General features: G+C 31.5%; 1 long non-coding RNA gene across 1 annotated transcript in view; it reads right to left on the bottom strand.

Moving 5' to 3' along the window:
* LOC106681507 (uncharacterized) overlaps positions 1-25,190 on the bottom strand; it is a 54,203-nt gene that overhangs the window by 12,176 nt on the left and 16,837 nt on the right. The window contains exon 2 of the long non-coding RNA XR_001343258.2: positions 1,925-2,017. This is a non-coding gene — a long non-coding RNA (uncharacterized lncRNA). The remainder of the gene's footprint in view (positions 1-1,924; positions 2,018-25,190) is intronic.

Genomic DNA, 25,190 nt, shown 5'->3' with positions numbered 1-25,190 from the left:
ATTTAAAAGACGTAAACCACAAATTAGTAATTATTGAATCTTATCTCAAAGTAGTTCAAATTTTAGGTATTTAGAAGGCAAATAGATTAACTCATAACTAATTATCAAGACACACTTCATAGGTTTAGACATTGGACCAATTTTTCGTCAGAGATTCTCCTAAAATTTAAAGAATTCATATAAAAATTTCACTGATTGTCATTAATATAGCTTTATGCTGACACGAATCCCTCGTTAAACTATTAATTCTAAATTAAGCAATAAAGAGGCTGGTACCAAAAATAGGTACAACTTAACGAAACCCCTGACCTTCACTCACAAATAACACGATGAGAAGCAGGCTTGATTTGCATAATTGAAAAAGCCCCAACAAAAGGGCAATTGGAAGCCAGACAGAGGATAATGAAGGCTGTTGTTGTCGCGAGGTAAACAGCTTTGATGAGAACAACGGAGGAAAGAGCTACCAGCCCAAATGTCTCAGTATCTGGTTGAGCTATCTCTCTCCCAACAAAATATCAACAATATATATTTTATAATTACATTTTTTATAATTTTATATTCAGTTACATATATATATATATTCTGTTGATAGGCTGATTTTTCTATAGTGATGATTTCCTTTATATTTCCATTTAAGTTATTTTGATCAATGTTTTTAGGTATATCAAATTTAAATCTATGTCCATCCTGTTTGTCTGAAATGTGTGATGAGTAGTCAAGAAAGTTACACAAATAGCAGAAACAACTATTAAATTTAAAAAAATACTTTTCCCAGGATTTAGCCCTGATGGAGTTAAGCAAAGTAGAGCAGAACGTTGGTTATTAATAACTTTTTTCTGATATTTTTGGACCTTTCTTGACCAGCACATGGACCATCATCTTCATAAAATTAATTAAATACTAATAATTATTCAATAAAATAATTATTAAATTATCGATTGATTATTATGCGAATTAACTGAATAATTAAAAAGTAGTCAAACGAAAAATGATGAGGTAATAATTTGATATTTTATAAATTAGGACTTTTCTATAATGAAGTAACCAGAAACACCAGCACAACGGCAAGGCTGTCGCCTGTGGAATGGGGTGAACGCCCGCCATCAGACCCGCAATGCAACCCGACAATGCCGGATTGCCTATACATAGCGCCCTGAATTCCTAAGTAGGTGGACCTGGAGGTCTCTCAGGAAAATTGAATATATTGCACTTGTACTGGAGGAATATATAGAAAATTATATAAACAACAAATAAATTAAATGTCCTTGATTACACAATGCAAGATATTATTATATTTTTGTAGATAGGTGATTCGTAATTCTTCGGAACAATTTAATAACAACAACTAATAAAAATTATTATGGGAAGATCTCATGTAGATAAGTTAAAAATATTTATTACTGATTGGAAAGGTTTTGTAATTGAATAATTTTAATGAATAGAATTTCAATTTATCTAAAGACATTTATTTGTATTTATTAAATTTTAACACGGCACTCCTCCAAGTATCATATTGCTGAATATTATCCTAAGTTTTTATAATTCCTGCATTATCAACTTTAAGTACTAGTGGACCTATGACTATGTACTCACCACAAAAATAAAGGTGTGGTAAAAAAAGAGACTGAAATAGTAAAACTTAAGCACTGACGTTTCGTCCTACTTTGCAGGGCTCGGAGTTTCTCTCACAGGAGACCAATTCGATATTTACGGTGTTATGTACAATAAAGGAGGTTGGTGATCAATTATTGAGTCTGTGGTTTCAAATGTTGACTAATTAAACTCTTTTAACTTTGTGTACCTAAATAGCGACTCATCTTGACAAATGCCGAACATTCACTTATCTGTCGAAACTCGCGTTATGAACATTTATATCAATGAATTATGAATTATTGAATGAAATATTAAATTCAAATTAACTTACTTCGAGGTTGATGAGCTAATTTCTTAGGTCGCTCTGGATGTTCGTGGGTGCAGCATCTGTCGTGGTCGTGCAGCGCCAACGTGGGGAAAACAGCTGAAACAATAATTTATGTTTTACAATTTGTTAACAGTATTTAAATAAAACCAGAAATAGGAAACAAGAGAGAGAAGGGACTATTGGTTTTTGATTTTAAATAAAAATATTTCTGAACTTCGATCTTAAATAAATCAGAATGATCTCCAAGCTAGTTCCACAAAGACGAAGAATTTACTCAGGAATCATTTATGATTCATATTTAAAAGATTAATAAGAGAACAATAAATAATTTTTTTTTAAATAATTTATTTATTGTTATTCACAACTGTATACACATAGATACAACAAGTAAATTTGCTGTAGGTGACATAGTGCCATGGTGATGATACAAACATGTGGATAATCTACCCACTGATAGAACTCCAATAACATTTCTAGAGGAGAAGATCTCGAGGCCATCTTCTTTTTAGACGCCTAGGAGGATTATTAGGCAATGAAGGAGAAGCCAAGTTAAAAACAAGTGGATTTGGGTGGTTGAGAAGTTTATCATGGAAGGAATGGTATCTGGTTCTGGCCAAATCGGCAACATATGGAACATTGAGGTCCTGATGGATGACTTGATTTGTGACAAAGTAAGGAGCATTAAGGATTTTACGAAGGATTTTGGACTGTAAGGATTGGATTCGGGAGTAATTTGATGGTTTAGAGAACAATAAATAAATTTTAGTTTAATAAACAAAGATCATTTAATATTATTAATTCTTTAATATGTTGAGATTAGTTTAATAACAGTATAAAATCCTATAGTGAAGTTTTGCTGCTGAACCTTTGCTGTATCGTAAAGTTATCAAGTGCTTACTTTTACGTGAACTTGTGAAGTTTTGAAAATTGTTGAAACAAGTGACCTCTTCACCGTTTTCCTCAAATTGTAGCAGAGTTGCTTCCTTTATAAAGGCTAAGAAGCACATAGAGCAACTAACAGGCGGTGTCGTATATACAATATATAGCAGGAGTGATTTATATTACGACAGGAGTTGAATTGATAGGTCGTGTACCCAGTTGTTATCAAGTTCCTCCGCGAGACGCTCTTTTGACACATGTGACCCAGATCGTCTAATTACATCCGTCACTCTCCATCCTACCCTGGTTTTATTATGTTTACCTAGTTTAATTATATAACTTTATTCAATATATATTTTGTCCAAACAGAATTTACCTTATAATAAATTTCTAAGGGAAAGAGTCCAAGGATTGCACGATATATTTTTTTAAATAATTTAAGACCCAAAAACCGGTGATAGCTTGCAGTGATTTTACACCGACACAGACACTTTGCAGTTTCTTTTACATGATTTCTTACGGTAATTCTTTCGATAGTGAAGTCGTGAGGTAGTAAGGCAGTGTCCTGTCTGGACGATAACAGTAAACTTAACCCAATTCTGTTGACAGTCGGTTAGAAAAATGATTATTATATTTAGTGCCCAATCACTATTACTGTTTATGTATATACAGTTTCAACTGGTTACAGTAGTAGAAGAATATTAAAATTTCTTTATATTGCTTCAGATGAATCAAATATAGTAATGGCGATGTCAAAAGATTTAAAAGCTTATTACAACAGATAAATTCTATATTATGGTATATTGTGAATTCAATATTATTCTACGTAGATCTATTCTCTATAAAGCCTTCAGTCTGTATGGGGATGGTGGGCCGATTTGGATAATATATATCCGATAAGCGTAGCCTGAGATACGGATAAGTGATGTTATTTTGATGTTGGTACGATACTAAAAATAACACTTAATCCGCAACTCGATGTTGGATATATGGAAGAGGGGCAGGTTGATCGACCTCTACTATTGGCCAAGTCGCAACACGTGGCCCGTCCTAAGTTGGAAGCTTTTGATTGATTGGCCACCGAAGCATCATATATCAACAGGGAGGGAGGTATTTACTAATACCATGGTCGTGAGGCTAAATATTGAAGATATTCACCTGTATTTAGTTTATTCACCAACGTTGTTCGCGTTGTAATGCATATTTTCAACATATTTAACTTTAACCCATGACGAAAACCATTCGTGAATATTATATATTTAGATAATACCTTTGTTCCTCTTGGTACAAAAAGATGTTCCGTCTGGGAAATTAAATTAATTATTCTAGTGAAAATAGTAATTTTGAAAAATAACAATAAACTATTTCATTCATTCATTTAATTCATTAAGTCTTTAAGTGAAATACATCATATGATTGATCTATAAAGAAATTTAACAATTATAATTACAGCACTATAAATAATAGGAAAACTGATGAATGCAGTCACTAGATTTCTGATACAAAATAAAATTATTTATATACAAGTCCAAACCCCACTATAATGGACTTACAAGCTATCTTCTTCTGGCAGATAACCCTTCAAATATTTAAAATTGATTTATATAAATTATTAATGATTTATTCTAATGATTGTTTGAGAGTGGTTTATTTCATTATTAACACACACAATTTTGATCCAAATATACTCTCAACTTTTATTTTCAGAAAACTCTCTAATGTTACGCCCCTCAGGCCATTTTCTAGGAGACAACCTTAAACATTGATGTCATGTTCTTTACAAACTTTTCTGTAGACTAATTGCCTATGCCATATATAACTTTTTATATCTTAAATTTAAAACTTTTTCACACAAATAATTTTAAATTTAAGATATAAAAAGTTATATATGACATGGACAATTAGCCTACAAAAAAGTTTTTAAACTACAAAAAGAACATGACATCAATGTTTAAGGTTGTCTCCTTGAAAATGGCCTGAGGGGCGTAACATTGGAGAGTTTTCAAAATTGAAGTTGAGAGATTATTGAATCAAAATTGTGTGTTTTAATAATGAAATAAACCACTCTCAAACAATCATTAGAATAAATCATTAATAATTTATATAAATCAATTTTAAATATTTGAAGGGTTATCTGCCAGAAGAAGATAGCTTGTGTCCAAACCCTTTATAGTGGGGTTTGGACTTGCATGTACAATATAAAATAATTTTATTTTGTATCAGAAATCTAGTGACTGCAATCATTAGTTTTCCTATTATTTATAGTGCTGTATTCCGTAATTTATTGTAATTATTATCGTTAAATTTCTTTATAGATCAATCATATGATGTATTTCACTTAGACTTAAATGAATGAAATAGTTTATTGTCTATTTTACAAAATTACTAATTTCACTAGAATAATTAATTTAATTTGCCAGACGGAACATCTTTTTGTACCAAGAGGAACAAAGGTATTATCTAAATATATAATATTCAAAATTGTATGTGTATATATAAATTATGTTCTGGACATATAACAATTATGGATCATAGGTGAAATATTGAATTACTTATTATATTTATTATATTTTTAAATATATGTTTATAACAAAAAAGAAAAAAGAAGGGATTCGTATTTATTATTACCTATTACAAGCGTTATGAGGCCAAGTGGCTATTATGAAGTGGAAAAGGGGTAGAGGGGATCAGTAATCAGCGGAGCGAGATGATTGGGTGTTGCAAAGAGGGGGCGGGGCCATTCACCCCAATGAGGAGTCCTCACCGGTGGCCTAGGCAACAGTTGGTAAGATGCTTAACGGTCATTGGCTATTGGATCTTCCAACGTCTTTCCTTAGTATTTATAGGTCTGTGGAACGGAATTGAAAATTAGACAAGCTATTCTCTGGAGATTACTTTTGTTCTAAAAAAATCTTAATGCATTTAAACAAATTTATTTTATCTCAAGATGAGTTGACATGAGAATCAGGCATTATAACATTATTTTTAATCACAGGAAATACGTTAGCAGATAATTTTTCTTTAATTTAGGATTTTTAATTTAAAAAAAAACTGGAAACTGATCATATTTTTAAAGGTAAGGACATTAATTAAATTATGCGTTCCAGAGTCTATGGCCACAGTTAATGTCTTTTTCCATGCTCACAATTCAGTTGCAGAGCATTTCCAGGGTTAACATCCACCACCTTCCACATCAGTCTGCCTTCTGAGACGGCCCTTCACGTACCATCTTTCATCACCTGGCTTTCTCATGTAGTTCCCTTATCCACAAGCCGCAATTATCAGTCTGTTGATCTGAATGGCTCTTACAATGTCTTTCCCATCATTGAGGCCCCTTAACTTTAGGTTGATCCTTATTCCACTCACATCTGTTCATAAAGTTTAAGGACTTTTCTCTCCGATGTCTGAAGGATTTTGAGATTTCTTTTGTCAGGGACCATATTTCCCATACATAAATAACTACTGGTTTTACAATCATTTTATGGAATCTATCAATGTTTAATAATTTAAGACATTCTCGAGGTTACTCAAGAGAACATTACAACTAGAACTGAGACTAGTTAAGACATTGGACTCCTGGTTTCAGGATTCTTATATTAGACCCGTGTATGATAGCTTGTGAAATATGTAAACTTTATTATATATAAAACCTGTACTACAACAATTCAAAGTTCAAATCAGGGTTCAAGATCAAATTATAATACAAGGTGGAAGTACTAAAGATTGTCCTAGAATAGTACAGAAATACAATTGACAATTGGAATATTCCATATCAGCGATTCTAACATAATTATGCCAATACTTATTTTTTGATAATAATGTAATTATTAATTTTTTTATTTATTCATAAAAATGAAAATAAATAATTTAAATTATTTTAAATATAAATTTCCATTTTATTTATTTATTTTACCACGATTAGTCATAGAACTAACATTGAATATTAGACCATTCTAAAAGTTTGTAGATTTTGTTTGGTATAAAGTAACGTTGTTGGATGCTTTCTTATAATCTACAATCTCTTTTTGTGTAGGTGCCAAGTGAAACATTTGTACAGATATAACATAAGAGCACTCGATAAGAATAAGTTTCACTGTCCTAACCATATTACAGATGTAACTTCTTGTTTATACAATATAGATAGTAATAAAAAAAATAAGACTAATGATCAATTCATAAATTATATTTTATAGATTTTTATTGTCTAGAATATAATTAAATGTTTGAATGGATATATGCGATTAAAAAAAAATCTTTTAAGATGTAAAATCGAACATGGCCGAATTAAGTTGAGGTAAGAACCGTAGACAAGGTTGTACATATATTTTCTAAAAATATTTAAAAAATATCAAATGATGATTTTCTTAAATAATGCACTGTGAAACCAGTAACACAGAATAAATTGATTAAGTCACAATTTAAGAAAAAATCTTGGCAACAGTTGGAAAACTTTTTGAGAAAAGATAATTTGCTTAGGACGTAAGTCTTCCGAAAAGAAAATTAATTTACTTTCCATGAAGCGCCTCTGACCCACTTCGCTCATAATTTAAGACCCAGTTACCTCTAATGAGGCTTTTTACGCGCCCTAAATTGTTAGAAGATTTCGGCACGTCAGTAACACTGCTAAACGAAAATTGGCTCACTCATTTTAATTTAATGTATCTGATTCATGTTGGCTTTCATCAAAATCACTTCAAAAACATTGTAACCGATGTGAGACAGCTGTAAAAAATTCCATTGTAGTTTCATATTGATTAATATTAGTCCTAATTGTTAACTAAAAATTATTGTTTAAATTACGGGTTTGTTCCTTATGTAACCGATCTAGCCCGAACCCGATATTATTCCTTCCATAATAAACTTCCTAACCTCACTCGTTTCTAACCTTCCTTCCTCTTCCATTCCTGGCAATCCTCCGAGGCGCCTGAAAAGAAGCCTCGTGACCTTATATTGTAAACTGTTTTTAGAGTTCTACTACTGGGTAGTTTCTCTACATCCTGTATCATATCATTATGTAATTTACTGGTTGTATTTTTTTATACAGTTGTAAATATCAATAAATAAATAAAATAAAATAAATAAATAAAAATTACGGGTTGTGTAGCTTTTTTCATAAATATTTATTAATTATTTTATTTTAAGGTAACTGTAATATTGATGGAGATATGAGGGTTAAAAGTGGTTTTCTCAGAACATTTTTATGTTCCACTTAAAGTGTTCTGAAAAATGTTTGAAATCTATTGTATATATAATGTGTGTGTTTGGGAATGCAAGGCTAAGAGGATATAATATATGTTACTATTCCAGAAAAACAGATAATATATTTTATATAAAAATAATTGACCGTAACTGAATATGAAGATGGTCGGGGTTGCGGTCAAAAAGAAGAAATTTAGAAAAGAGATATGATGTACTATCTTAGATACAGAAAAAAAACATGCATTGATGTACGAAGAAATAAATCTGGAAAAGCTGGTGGAAATCAGCTACTATAATTTAAAATTTAAGTCTGGGGGTTGAGCTAAGTTTTGAATCGAATTGAGGACTACAACTAGTTTGGGTTGTGTTGCATTTAGTTCAGTTCTTCTTCTATCTAATTGTCAAAAATAAGTTATTTTTTTACAAATAAAAATTTTGACAGCCTAATTACTTTACTTAAAAATTTTAATTTTCTCCTATCAAATAGATGTTACAAACATTTTCAATAAAAAATAAACCTATATATGTACGTAAGATACTGAAAATTAATTTTTTCACAATAAGTTTCCAAAAATGAATTGAGTGTATTTCGATAGAAAACCCCTTAAATATTTGTATTCAATTTATTAAAATTATTTTTTTATTATAATAAAATTATATGCCCTTATATGCTAAGAACATTTTTTTTTTCTCTCTACCCGAAACTTAATTTTTTCACAATAAGTTTCCAAAAATGAATTGAGTGTATTTCGATAGAAAACCCCTTAAATATTTGTATTCAATTTATTAAAATAATTTTTTTAATATAATGAAATTATATGTCCTTATATGCTAAGAACATTTTTTTCTCTGTTCCCGAAAGCTTCTGATTTATCAGATCTCCCAAGATTGAATGTTAAAGTTAGTGTGAGACTAATACAATGAACAAACTGTGTTATATTAAATTATTTTGAGCTATATTGCGTTCTGCCCAGAAATGTTATCTCAAAGAGAACTCCAACTCCTTTGGAATATCCACCTGAAGCGAAGATACATATTGTACGGCCTGTAAATAATACCTAATCAGATAACGTATAAATGAACAACATTTAAAAAACATTTTCTTAAGTCATCAGGAATTATTCGAAAATGTATTTTTAAGGACTTTTTGAATACATTTCAGTTGTACTTAAAAGAAAATCTATTTCCACCAAGATAATTCATTTGACGGAGAACCAGCAATCTCCTTGCCAAAGAAACTCTATAAATCAACCTATCACAATTTGTCTTTGACGGTATCCGGCTGGACAGCTGCCATTCGGAACACTGTAAGGGCCCTCTGGCAAAACGGAGGAGTCTCCGCGTCGTAAATCCGTTAACTTGTTGACAGTACGCGCTGTGAATAGTTGGCTATATCGTGGGCGGCAGTGTTAATTATGGGAACTGTAAAACTAGTCGTAACTTAGGCCGAATAAGCTTCCCCAACGTTAAAGAATGTAGTGCTCTGTTATTTCAAAATATAATGGAAATTCCGATGTCTTGGCAAAATAAATCTTACTGCGTAGTGAAACGTTTATTTCTGTCTAACTTGCCTTTCTCATGTGTTTCTGTAGTGAAAACTTTTTTATAGTATTACGAAATGTATGGCAATGAAATTAGTGTTAAAAAGCAACCCTATTATGTTAACTGTGGTTGCGTAAAGAGATAAATAAATCAAAAACAGCTCTGAAAAAAGTAATATATACCAAATCATTCAACAGAGCTTTACATATTTATTTTGCCTGCATATTAAACTGTCATAAATATAAATTATAATAGCATAACTCATAATAAAATAGTATAAAGCATAAATATTTTATGATAGTAATAAAAAAAAAACCAATAACTTTCAAGTACGCACTTACTCCAAAGAAATGGGTTAAGAACGTAAATGATTTTCATTGTTCTTGTGTTTAAATTGAACGGGAAGATTAATCTATTACCCTTAAATTTCAAAATAGCAATAACATTTTAAACTGGTCCAAATTTCACTAGTTATGCATTTTTTCTGGGATGCCATATGAAAAATGCAATGGGAAAAATGTTACAGGAATATTAAATGGGGCAGGATATGGTGCACACTTACCCCATCCACTCTTACCCCATCACAAGAGCTTAAAGGGGTAAGTGCTAACCTTAGCTTAACCCTAAGTTATTTCAAAATATTGTAACTATTATTAATTAATCCATATATTAACTCTATATAGCATCATATTATAATAAGAAAACAGTTTCAAATTACGCTCAATTGCTTTAGTAACAGGAAACTCTACATATTATAAACATCCAACATGCACAAAGATCAACATTTGTTTGACTTTGCTAATAGTTGGCTATTTAGAGAAAAGGCACTTTTCCCAGTTTTAATCTACAGATTACAAGAACCATAGTTAAATAATATGTGTACGCTCTTGCCTCCAAAACGCGCTCCCCCCAGATTATCTTAATACAAGATATTTGTTTTAGAATAAATTTTTATGAGGCGACTTTTGCGCCCATATTACCAACCCGTTTGATGAGTTGTAGATAAATATACTATGGTTCAATAATTTAAAAATTATATTTTTCTAGAATTAGTCATATGTAATTAGTTAAAATAATTCATTGAATAATATATATAAATCAAAATGACTAAGGAGAAATTATTTGGTAAACATTACACCCAGACTTCAAAATATAAAAAATAACAAAACCATTAGGTATTATGAAGTTATAAATTTATAATTTATAATTATTGTAGAGCATCTATCATAATCACTTGAATTATCAGCAACTTTGTCGCCTGGATTGAGCCTTTTCAAATCTCAACAAGAAGAGGTCAACCATCATTTCAAAAGTTCTGTCATAGCGTTTTTACGTCAATACGTAAAATTATCTATTTCAATAATAAATATATTGGTTTGATAAATGGACCTTTTTAATCTTTGCAAATAACCTGAAATGGCTTGAACCCTACGCGGCAAAACTGACTATTAAAACCAGGTCACCCTATTTCTCAGAGCCGCCTTGATGTTAAAAATAAATAGCATATATTGGGTTAATTGGAGATTATTTTGACTCATAAGCCATCTCAGAAGCCAACATTATTTCCCCTTGTTTACACTAAACGACGCGCAGAGAAAAAAAAATGGCAAACACGAGAGAGGATATTTACTTTTAATCACCTATATGTGAAGTAGGTACACTTTCACATAGTAAGGGACGAAATTGCCTTCGTGAATAATAAAGAAATATATAATTTTTTTCATGAGTCTTCATATTGTGAACAATCCTTCTAGTTTCATATATTCCTATATCGGTTTTTGACTTCCTTTATTTTTGAATATTTAATCAAGTTAGCCAAAGTGATCTCAGAATTTACAGCCTAACTTAAAGAAAAGTTGTACGAAACGTATGTATGTTCTAAGGTGTATTCAAGATGTTTCAGCAATTGTCTTCACTAAAATCTTCATAGAAATGTCAATTTATGTTGATTTTATATTCGTTTACAATTGTTTTCAAAAACGAGTCAAACGATTTTGAAAGGACTCGTTGAATCAATGTGAAATTAAATTATCTCTAAAATCAACAAGATCTGAATATAGTACGAGGGAATAACGGCAGGCCTCCAATAAAGATTTTAGAACCTTCCATTGTTTTTATTTGTTCTTTAACTAACCATATATCATTGCTAGTAGTGATAAAAATAAACCAATATAAGCTATGAAAGAATTCCAACATTACTAGGTGAGAAATATTTTTGCAAGCAGATAAGAATTTTACGGGGATAAAAGTTGTAATATATTGGGTTGTAAAATATAAAATATTCACCAGACCTTGCCCCAACAGATTTTCACTTATTTCGGGCCCTTCAAAACTTTCTTAACGGGAAACACTTTAATTCGCCCGAAAACTGCAAAATGCACGTAGAGAAGTTCATAGCACAAAAATCTGAGAATTTCTGGGAGGATGGAATTAAAAACATGTAATAGATCAAAATGGGCCATTTATAATTGATTAAAAATATTTACAAGAATTTGTTGTTCTAAAAGTTTTTATTGGCATCATCAGTAAAAAACGCTACGAATTTATTTTACAACCCGATAGATAAATCGTCTACTGTTGTAAATATAATCCTTCCAGAAAAATAAATGTGGATCATATTAAGTCTTCTACAATTTAAAACACCATAAGGAGGAAACTTAACAAAATGAGACTTCGAAAAAATTAACATAGTCCATTCCATTGAGAAAAACTAATCAGTTGAGAAGGATGGAACTGGCGCGAGATTGGATGGCTTCACCACAGGACATGCGGGCTAAAGGGATAATACAGAGGGGAAGAACGTAGTATCCTTACAAGAAGATATTTAAACCGCTCTAAAAAAAGTCATTGTATGGCTTTCTGACCACGGCTTTAACAAACAGTTGCTATTCTTTGTAGCAAAAGACAGGCGAATGTAATGCCATCACTGACCATTAACAATCTATCAGTTACTTTTTCTCACACTGTCAAGTACCTCGGATTTATTTTCGATAGAACGCTCAGTTGGATCTCGCATATCAAGCAATTAAAAGCAAGTTACCTCCGCTACCTTTATCTTTTGAAAATGGTCGGTAACACCAGCTGGGGTGCGGATCAAAAAGTACGCTGATCCTATGCAGAACGCTGGTGAGAGCAAAGCAATACGCTTGTAATGCCTACAACTCATCATCGGGTAGCACCCTGAAAATGCTAGAATGTACAAAATGCGGAGCTCAGAATAACTAAGGGTCTTTTCCGCTCCAGCCCTATCAACAGTCTATATTTCTATGCCATCGAGTCTCCACTTGACCTGCCAAGACAACAACTTGATCTTATTTACTTTGTTAAAATCATCTCAGCTATAAACCATTATATGAATGAGTTGTTTTCAAATAGACAGCATTTAAACCAGCAACAAATGGACTTAACAAAGAGAACACAATGTAATCGTAACCACGAACCACGGGACCCTTGCTCCAGTTCAGTGTGTGGTCAAGGGTGTAACCTAAAAGTCCTAAATTGCAAGTCTATTCCTTACTATTTCGGAAATAAAGGCAATAATGACCTATATGCGGTTGGTGCTTTAAAAATAATATTAAAAAAAAAAGGATGGCTATGACAATGAATATTCCTTTGTAGAATGTGGTTCAAGAAGCATTTTTTAAATAATATAATTTAGAAAGTACGCACATTTATTTGACATCATTGTTTCAATGAAAGAACATTATATTATTCATAATTTATTCTTATTTATCGTGAAGGGAAGTCATTGGCTTTTTTACATTCCTAAATAAGTGGCAATGTATACAAACAAATTGTGATTGCATGAAATCAAGAATTAACAAATAAAAAACATTAAGGATTATACTTAAGGAATCAGAAATTGAATAAACTAACGATTTTGATGGTTTTAGGACATTTACATATTTACATTACCATTCGAGTTTTTCACATTCGACATAGCTAGTATTGTAATAACATATTCCTTTGAAGTTGCTTGCCCTTTCATTCTGAACATCGCGTGTTGAATCCTATTTGGAACAGTAGATAACCGACACATTAATCTTTCCTAAGGAACTATCTAACTAATTCCTGGTTATCGACTGGATGAGCTTTGGTGACCCAGATCGATAACTATTTTAGATATTGAAGGGTGGCCAAGCACCTTTCCCATACTTTCGCACCTTATTGTAAAATAAAAAAATTGCTATTCTAGCTTGTACGGTCTACATGTCAATTCCATGATCCAGTTTATTTATTTAATTTTTTTAATCGATCGTTTTGGTATTAGATAATCATGAGAGGAAAGATTTCCCCCCAAACCGCTAAAGCAAATGTAATTAAACTATGGACTGTTTGAGCCATTTATTTTTAATTTTTATAACCTTTAGCTTTTTTTAAAATGAATACCAGAAATAGTTTTATTTGTATAAAATACTCTAATACTCTAATACTCTAATACCTTAATAACCGGCGTTAGTTAAAACGAGGTCTGAGATTTATGTTAGTGTTTTTTAGCTCGTCCCATCATTGGAGACATGTTCAGTTGTTTCCTTTTATTACACTTGAAGGTGAAATAATCATTCTTAATTACAAATTTCGAGGGTGGGTGGAGTATTTTAATAAGTTTAATAATGATTTTTAGAATAAATGCACGTTGACACGAATCGGTCAGAGCCAATTGTTGACTATGGTCTTGACTCAGTCGCTGGCCAATATCATAGAGTCTGTTAAGGGCTACCCTTTATAGGGCATTGGGATAAATAGGGCTCGTTTGCTCCTATAAATTCAAACAGACCCTTTAAAACTGGGTCAAGTGGATTCAGGGGGTGGGGAGATAGTATCTGGGTCGTAATTTATAAAACAGTTGCCGAATTAATGTCATAGAGTTTTCTAGCACCACTAGTTGGTAGTTGCAAGTTGGTCTGTCGCATCGACTTAATGACAGGACAGCTTTTCTTTATCGTGAAATTTCTTTAGAATTTCATTCCACCCCTTATCGGGAATTGATATTGTAAAGATCGTAATCTTATCAAATGTTAGAAACTAATATTTTTAATATTGCACAGATGATTATATAAAATTAACTTGCTAATAAATAAATTAATTGAATCATAAAAACATTAACAAGTTTTCATACTGAATGGAATGGAGCCGTAAATCATTATTCGTAGGAACGTTATGTTCAGTTGGCCTATCTAGATTTTTTGTTTAATTCAAAATAATTATATTTAAAGGCAATGACCGGAGAAAATAAAGATGCACTAATTTAACGAAGTCGACTATACACTTTTCAACAAGCCATATTCAACTTGGAAATGTACTAAGTAATAAATATAAAATATAATGTTTTAGTATTAGAAATTAAATTAAAGTGAAAAAATCTATTATTATAGAAATCAATTTAGTCCAAGCAATTATTATAAATCACGTTTCAACGATACTTTCTTCATTATAAATAGAGGTGGACTTTAGCACTAGTATCCAAGGCATGGATCAAAATATGATACATATTTTATGATTTATATTTTTAATAAATTTTTGATACATATCTCATGATAAGATAAATTCATGTTCTTTTTCCAGCACAGTATTAAATATGTTTTATAAAGTTTCATTGATAATAATTTGGGTTTTGAGGCTAACGAGGAACTCGATAAACATTTGGGCGCCACCCAAAAGTTTCGCTTCATTAGATAGCAAATTTACCATTTTTATATTTATTTTCTTTCAACGGTTAAATAATTTATCTTTACAATGAAGTTAAGATGGGTTGCTAATACTTCACCATTATTGCCTGACAACGTTCTGGTCTGATAAGCCATTTTCCTCAGTTGTCAGTTCCTTAATTCACTCACCTACTAATATACTAATATATGAACATTGTATTTAATATAAATAAAGACACTTTTTATCCAAGATAAAAACCTAGATAATAAAACCTTGACTTTTAGTTTAAGTCTTGGTTTTATTAAAAAGAGGTAACCTTCAGCACAGTACGTGGACTTAGAGTCATGAACTAAATTAAAACAACATTATCTTTATAAAAGATTTAAGAAAAAAGAAAAAAATATCAAATCAGATTGGCATTCATAGATCGAAAAGAAAACTCACCCGCAAATAATTCAATAATAACGCTTATATTTATATAAATCTGCTACAAATAATTTTTTTTATATATACTTTATTTATGATACTTACAACTGTATTAAATTATAGTAAACTTGCTATTTTCTATAAAAGTGCATGATACAAACATGTCGATAATCTACCCATTGATTGAACTCCAATCAACATTTCTAGAGGAGAAGATCTCGAGACCACCTTCTTTTCAGACGCCTAGGAGGATTATCAGGTAATGAAGGAGAAGGTAGGTTATAAACTAGTGGGTTTGGGTGGTCAAGAAGTTTATTATGGAAGGATTGGTATCTGGTCTGGCTAATTCGGCAACATATGGAACATTGAGGTCCCAATGGATGCCTTTTTTATGACAAAATAAGAAGCATTAAGAATTTAGGACTGTAAGGATTGGATACGAGAGGAACTCGATGGTTTAGTGGAGCCCAAAGCTCAGATAGGCCTTATTCTAGACATGTAGATCAGTTTTTGGAAATGAAATTTGAAAAGACATTGTAATGGTAATGTTTAGACAGCTTGTAATAAGGATCCCAAGTCGTTTGTCCAGCTATAGTCCTAGGTAACGGATCTGTTCGATAGGAATAAGGGTTACTAAGGGGATCAAGGGAACCTGTTGAGCAGAAACTTGCTACGAATAATAATAAATAAATTATTGTTTCTTATTTGTCTCATATTGATTTAAGATTTAAGTATGTAGATATCTATATTTTTAGTACTTCCATTTAATTATAAAATGTATTTAGAGTCAGGTACTACATCAAAATTGATTTAAATTTATAAAAGACTTAAGAGAAAGGAAATGTCTAATCAGAATGAAAATCATAGTTCGAGAAAAAACAGTTTAATAATTAATAACGTTCATAAAAATCTGCTATAAATAATAATGAAGAAACTATATTTTTTTTCATATTTGTCGCATGTTGATTTATGATTTAAATTTGTAGTTATCCGTTTTTTTATTACTGCCATATAATTTTAAAGTGTATATTTACTAATACAAACGAGTATGAAAACTGAGTTTTTTACTTGGTTATAGTTTCGGATGCCATCAAAAAAGGGAACATAAAATGAAATGCATCATTAATGAAATAAAACTAAATTTCACTATAAAAAAAAGATAAAATAAATCAATATAGCATTACCCATATCCCGAAAAAAATAATTTATTTTTTAAAATGGTTGCTCTCTGAATTTGTTAAATAGAAAAGGAAAATGTTTGATTTTTAACTACAGATTTAAAAGGACTTTTGTCGTAGGAATGAATTCAAAACTCGTGACTTTATCTACAATTCAAATTGATTCCTTTATAGCTCTATAGATTAATAAATGTCCAATGAAGGTCACCTAAATGGATTATACTTTATTGAGAGAAGTGGAAGTGTTAATAAAGTTGGAATGGGACAGGAGACAAGGAACCGCCCCGCTCGGACAGTGACCTCCTTGCCTTCCTGTTTCTTCTCACAGCTTTAATTACTCTTCTCCTTATTAAATATTAACAGGAAACAGATTTTTAAATTTTTAATAGAGTAAAATATAAAAAAATTAATTTAAAAAAGCAATTTGTCCCTGATTAACACTGAATAATATTTTAAAGTAAAAATAAACATTTCCACGATTAATTTAACCATAAAAAATGAATCTGTGATGAGGGTTAGTTAAAAGATGCTATGAAATTATTTACATAACAAATTATGAAACTTTAATATTTCAAAATTTTAGTTAAAATCTTAGATTTTATTCAAGTAGTCGGTGTTATGTAAAGGCCGAACCAAATAATTTTCATATGTATATATTTTGTTCTTTACCCCATGTAGAAATTGTTTTTGGATGAACAGCCTACAACAACCTGGAACATTCATGATTGTTTCACAAGGTGAAGTATTTAGTATCATTAACTATTCCAGAAAAAAAAAAAATAAAAAATATGAAGACCTTTTGTCAAAGCTCCCTTTTTTAAGAGCATGGAAGTGTGAACTAATTGACTTTGAATAATGCATCTCTAATATATTATTGACAATGGCTGAGTAATTTTTGAACACGATGGATTCTTGGAGACAGGTGTTGACGTCAACTATGAAAGGAGGAAAACTTCATTACTTACAAATCAATATTATGGATATAGCTAACTGTCAAATATTCAAAAGAATTTTAGCCCTTCAAGTATGAGTCAAGAATAAGTAACTAAAAAGCTTGCACCACTTTTGAAAAATAAATTAATTGATCAACAGGAATAATATATAATATTAAAATTATGGCCCTTATTTTCACTATCTGTAGACTCTGTCTTTTATATACACTCCCACGTATTTAAGGAGCAGGATAGCTGAGTGGGTAAGGTACTCATAACAATATTCTGGACTAAACGGAAAGAAATAAAAATTAATTTTTGAAGACATCTACTGTCTTCAGCTGAAAAAGCGTTATCTGCTATTGCACATGGTGACTTATTGTATTACGGGATATTGTTAGCTATTTTGTGAATAAATATGGTGAGTGGAATCGTTTCACGTAAGATATAAATGAACAATATTTTGACAATGACGCTTCTCCTGGCCTTGAACCGCTCGACTCCATTAGGGACAGGGATATATTTAGCCTGGATGGTATTGGTGACATCTTTTGTCGAATCGAATCGATCTGTCCTTCTCTAGGGTCCAGTATCCAGGTACAATCTGACATGTCGGCTCCAATTGCTCGATAAATCCATTTTATTCGCTTGTGTTGCAATTACCTGTCTTGTCCTGTCTGTCATTCTGGTTTTCTAACGATTTTCTAAGTCCTTGAGTACAGTTTCAATTGCACCTGAAAATGAAAGATTATTTTTGTTTTCCAAGACTTTCAACACTCCTCACTATTAAGAAATAGTTCCGAGAAAAATATTTGGATGTAGAAAAAGGGTAAAATCATAGAGCTGGGTGTGGTGCCTAAGCTATTAGGGGTTGTCTAATCTTTTAATGTGTCGTAAATTTGAGGTAAATACTACTTTAATAAAAATAAACAGTACAAAAAAACATGATACGATCCTGGACTTTTATTTTTAAATGTACTTTGACTTATACTGAAACGTTCAATAATAAACTCTAATTAAGTTATACTTATCTTTAACTTGTAAATTATAACATCCCAAGAGCCAAAATAACACATCGAGATCAGGCATTGTCTGGCAGATTGGGAATACAAAAAAAGTTGGGGATGTAGTGCTCTCTCAAAATAGCCCGAAAATTGAAGAGAGCATATTCGTTTGATAATATTTTTGAGAGCATATTCATTTTGAGGATATGATATTTAACTTTGATCTATTTTTTTTTTTTTTTTTAGTATTTCCCTTGCTAAACACGAATTATGTGGTCATCAGACCTTTTGTAAGATTTTATTTATTTATATAATGTAAAAAAAAAACTACTTGGTATATATGTTTTTGTATTTCATTTAAGAGGTAAAAAAAATTACATTTTATTCTTTCGCACCGATTGGAAAAAAAATCTAAAATTGTACTTTTCTTTAACAAACTTCCTGTAAGTAAAGTAAAGAAAATTTTAAAAAAAAGTTTCATAAATAATAATTAATATTTCATTATAGAGGTACCTTAAATAAATTCCCGAAGTTGATAAAATGTATATTTATAACCTACAAAATGTGAGGTGAAGTGTATTTAAAACGATGCCGTTATTGATATTTGTTTATACGAGTTGTTGATCTAAAAATACATCGATGTCTGTTTTTCATTCGAACATCTATCACTTTGACTCCATTGGCAGGTTCCAGATAAGGTAGAAGTTATATTAGTCCAGGAAATAAGAAAAAAATTGTGAGTAATTGCAAAAGTTGGGGTAATTCTAATTTTTTAAAATGTTTTTTTGGTATATATTGGGATTGAAAATCTAAATTCGCTACTTCGGCAGACTACTGTAAGTTTATTTCATTTTAAAGTATCACCAATAAATTAAAAAAAAAATTACAAATCCCACACAGTATTGAATGTAGATAGCTCAACGAGAGCTAAACAAGGTATGAATAGTATTTTTCATACAGCAGCTTCAAAGATATTGCAGAGTGAATGAAAAAGTAACCAAAAGTTTATGGTTTTTCTTGGCAAAAATTAACTCCCAGTTGCCATCCGTAGTGATTCCTAATGTACAAATGAAAACCCAAACTACGTATCAAAAAAATCAGAACTACCCGACCTTTTGCGTTTATTTGCTCTCCCCCCTCCTCAAATTTAGAGTTTGATTGTCAATCAACACCCAAATAACACATAAAAAAATATCAGAATTACCCTAACTTATGTGATTCTTCTAATATTTATGCATAATTTAAGTAAGAGTTTTGCGTGATAGAAATTCAATATGTGAACTTGAGGAAATCCGAGACAAGAGGAAAGGACTAGAGCCTATGAAATACAATACAAGGGGATTGAATCGGGGCAGGAATGTGGGCCAGGACCCTGAAAAGCGATTAAAGGGGTCAGAGATGATGGGGATAAAGGGGCTCCTGTCCTTTGGGATTAGCCCAACCCCTGGGGTGTCCTATTTATTACCCCATCGGGTCTTCGTCCAACCTTGGTCTTTAAGTCGAAAGTCATAAAAATTTTAGTATATCTATTCGAAAATTTTTATTTATCAAGGTTAGGTCCTAGGATTTCATCCTATACTATTAATGATATACCTGATGCCGTTCTGGAGAAGTGTGTTGAGGTGCTATATTATCAATATCAAGCAAAAAATTGCTACACATGCTCAATCATGCTTGTATAAAAAGCTTGATTATGAATGCTCGAGTGGGTGTAGCATCGTTAACACTTTTTCTAGACATTCTGTCTACCAAGTCATACAAAGACTACAGCAATAATTCATACTATGATGTTATATTCGAAGTTCATATACACTGGAGAAAGTTAGAGGTTGAATATGAACTTGAAAGAAACATTAGGCACAGTTGGGCCAACAAAGTTTTTGCGCAATATTTATTTTGCGATGTATTGAAATAATTTTTCTCAAGTAATACTTAAGAAATTAAATTTTAAACATTGCGCAAAAAGGTCCAAATTAAGATACTTAAAAAAACAATGGAATGAGTGCTAAACTTACGTTAGAGATCGCAATGAGCACTGAAGAAGTTACACAAGAAATACATTAAGAAAATTATAAATAAAAATGATAAAAATAAAGTACTAATAGCTCGAAGTAATCAGAGATTAGACAGACTAGTCAAGGCGCAAACATTTTTTATTTTTTAAATATTAACATATCGCAGTAGTATTTCTAAAGTGACACAACTCAAAAATCGGTGTTTTTGAGTTATGACTATGAAAGAAATTGGTAAATATAATTTTATGAATCATCAAAATTATATCAACCTAGCTTCAGAGCTTATCCGCCATAGGGCACTTGTGTCACTCTTGCTGCCTTAATGCTATTTCCCCTCCATAGGCAAGAGTGTCACATTTCCAGAAATGTAAGTTTTAGACTTATGTCACTTTAGAAATACAAGTGCGATATGTATAAAGTTAAAAATTAGATCGTATCCTTATAAACTTCCAAACAATCTTAAGTAAATAGTGACGTAACCAAACGTTTTTCAAACTGCTCAACAAAGAAGCAGGAACATTAATTATGTAATTAATATTTTGAATAAAACGTCTTGAAAGAGGTAATTTAAGGTCAATAAGTCATTATGTAACATGAATTTTAATTTAACGTATGGCTTCAATCGAGGTAGCGTTTCACTAAAAGATTTGATTAACGTTTCCTAATTATTAAACATGTTTTTTTCATAATTTCCGCCTGTTTATTCCTACGGTGAGTTTATATTCTATTCCACTGATATGAGTGAATAATAAATATGTAATTTAACATCAATTTACAAGTAAGTACCTAATTACCATTTGAAATTTTAGGCTATGCCAACTTTGGTTTAACTTTTCAGTGTTATATTTATGTATATTGTACACAAGACTTTGGGTCAAATATATAACATGTAATATATGCTATATATAATGTTATCTGTTGATAGTAGGAGTCTTCATAATGACTACATTCTTGAATGAGTTTCTTGGTTTGATATTTTCTTATCATTTGTTCTAATCTATATAATAATTTTTTTTTTAATTAATTCTTCTTAATTACAGTTAAAAAAATATTGTGTACAAATACATAATCTTTTACTAGAAACCAAAAAAGAGCAAATGAAACGGTTAAAGATAGACAGACATGCATGAGGGCGATATATACTTAATAATAAAGTTACATTGTATTAGGTCACGGTTCTACATCGTGACAGTTTTCTGCCGTCGTTTTGTCCTCACGAAAGTTCAAAGTTCAATTTCTTGTGTAGAAATAATCAAAGCAACAATATATTAGAAACGTTTTCCCACTCTATCACACTATAGATTGTTAGTTGGGTCAGGAGAGACAGCTCAGTGTCCAAGCGTCTATATGAGGAAGATATCGGGACATCAGGTTCACTACCGTTACATATTCTGTAAATTATCACGTAGATTTACTTAGTGCGACAGTACGAACAGCGAAGGTTGTCATGAAAAGGACTATCATACATTTTACGCAATAGCAATTGCTGCAAAAGCTGAAAACTATCACTATGTGAACAGACCTTAATGCAGTAATTTCCATCTTCAATTTAAGCATTATACCACTTTAACTTATTATTTAGTCGATTTTTGTGATAGAACTTAAAACATCTCACTCCAGAGACGAGGAAGTTTTCAAGGAAGAGAGGAAAATTTCATTAAAAAAAGTTGTGCTGTCCAACTGCATTTGGTCGCTAAATACAGAACATATTTATACCTAGTCAGATTTTAGAAATTTTTAGAAATTCTTATAACGTATAGCCAAATACATAATAGTAATACATGATTTTTTTGGTTTTGTTATTTTTGTTCATTTATTTTTTACTTTCTATATTTAAAAAAAAATCCGTATTATTCTTTATTGTTTCCATTATTTATCTATATATCCGATTATGTTTTCTCCCTTTACTTAACATATTGATCCTATTTCCCCCTCTTTAATAAACATGAAATAAAATTAAAATTTTATTTTTCTGTCTTCTTCTTCTTCTTCTTCTTCATGTTCCTCTTATGCCATTAGCTAGCGCCGCGGAATCTCAGTTCAGCATAAGCACTCCTCCCGGTCCCTGCTTAGCCGCTTCATCTCATTTGCCTCTTTTACTTCCAATTCTTTGGATATACTCTTGGTATGTAACGCGTGGTCTCCTTCCTCTGGGTCCAGCCTCTAATACCTTTATCCATATATTAATCCATGAGCTCGTTCATGCGGTAGACCTGTCCAAACCACTGAGGTTGCAGTCTTTCTAGAGTGATTTTAAGTTCTGTAACTCCTAGTTGCGCCATAATCACCACTTTACTCTTGGAGGTGTTAAATTGCATCCCTTTCCTGAGAAGATTTTTATCTCTGTCCCAAACTTTTTCAGCAATATTTCTAAGAACAAAGATGCTCCTTTCTAGATTATAAGTGTAAAGTTTATAGACTACGGAAAGCGAATTAATGAGTCTATAATTTTTGCAGTCTATCGAGCATCCTTTTTTATAAATCGGGAGGATTATACAATATTTCCTGTCCCTGGGTCTGTCCAATCTTTCTGTCATACTTCTTGGAACAGCGATTGAAGTGCTTCAAAAGTTCTTGATCTCCACATTTCAAATACTCTGGTGCAATTCCATCCCTTTCTGATGCTTTACCTCTTTTTAACAGATAGATTGCATTTTCTATTTCTTCTTCCTCTATAGCCTCCAGGTTTTCTTGAATATCGGGCTCTCGTTCTTGGTAATGGTCTGTTTCTGGGTTTTCGGATAATTACTCCAGGAAATATTGCTTCCATCTGCCAAGGATATTTTCCTTGTTTGTAAGCAATTCCATTGCTCCGTTTTACATTTCTAATGGGCTTGCATTGTTTTAAATTAAGATATGAAATATGAATAATAAAGTTGTAAATAAAGTACTCTTCAGTTAAAATCTAAAAAACTCAACAATCATCAGCAAGGATATAATTATTTTCATACATTTGAATACAGATAATAAATAAAAAAATTTAAAAAAGTAAATATTTAAAAAAATGATTATATATACAATATAATAATTAAAACTAATTGATGAAATCAACAATAAACAATTATAAAACAATAATTAATAGATATAAAAAACTAATAAACATATATAAGAAAACATTAAATATTAAAAATACATACAAAAAACTATTTAGAATTTTTCAAATAAAGGTTCAATGTGCCTTTTCCATTTAGTTCAAACTCAAAATAGAAAAAATCATGTAGTCATAATCATCTGAAGGATGTAGTCGTAGTTCTAAACGATTACCGCTGACACCCATTTAATTCATCAATTATTATATTTCAGCTGTAACCATCGAAACTGTAAACTTATGTGAACATTTTATTTTTTTCAATTTCCTAGCACAGCCCTACTGAAGGCAATATCGATTTATCCCCCGTAAGAGTGGCTGATTGCTGCCGACAACGGTTGGCTGACTGCCACCGAGGACAGAAGCGATGGGAACACATTTATCTCGAAGGCGGTGGCAGAAGGCCTTGGGATTATTAAAGTGTACGCTCTCTGAGGCAGCTCTCGCCACTCGGCAACCGATCAACTGGTCGGCGAATATAGGCGAGGGTACTTCAACAGGACCTTATAGAGCATTTCAACAACGGTTCTTGTAACAGATAAGAAAGAGCAGGCGTTCGAATATGATTTAAATAAAAAAAATTAAGATTTGGAAGACACTATAACTCAGCTATAAAAAAAAAGATACTGGTCAAAGCCGAAGATGTTAGGGAAAAACTAGGGAAGCGAATAAGGAGTGTGTTAGTTAAGATGAAAGAATTGATTTGGGATAGTGACATTTAGTACCAACTAAGGGTTGCGCAAGATCCTAGCATAATTTTGCTTATTGAAGGTCAAGTACACATGCGAGTCAGTATCACAGAAAGGAGCAGAAGTGAAGTATACACAATGCGTGGCGGTCCCTTCATCATTTTGTAATAGGCAACATTTGTAAATAATAGTCAGTTATGAAAATATCATGTATCTAAAAGTTATTTTTTTTACATAGATATATTGTTTTTGTATGGAAAATTAGATGAATTTGTCAACATTTCATGGCTCTATCCCATCCAGCCAGAATTTTTCCAAATTTAAGATTTTGTATTGTCAGTGAATAATGATCCTTCCATTGTATCCCAATCCCTCCAATCCCACATCACTACCCTCGAAGAATGGTGCCAAAACCTGGAGGATTAAAATAAATTCCAATAAATCCCACCAAATCACATCTACCCTTCGTCGCAAACATTCGCCTTGTCCTACAGTATCTTTTAATAATAACCCACTCATTCCTGTTGAACAGATCCGTTACTTAGGACTAAATCTGGACAAACGACTGACATGGAATCCTCATTCAAGACTAAAAAGACAAGAAACTGCTCGTAGATTCCGACTATTGCAACATTTACTAGACAAACGGTCTAAATTGCCAATCCATT

The sequence above is a fragment of the Halyomorpha halys genome, unplaced genomic scaffold (genome assembly GCF_000696795.3).
Source record: "Halyomorpha halys isolate HHAL.00 unplaced genomic scaffold, Hhal_1.1 Scaffold343.1, whole genome shotgun sequence".
NCBI classification, from domain to species: Eukaryota; Metazoa; Arthropoda; class Insecta; order Hemiptera; family Pentatomidae; genus Halyomorpha; species Halyomorpha halys.
This window is presented reverse-complemented; position numbering and strand designations above follow the sequence as displayed.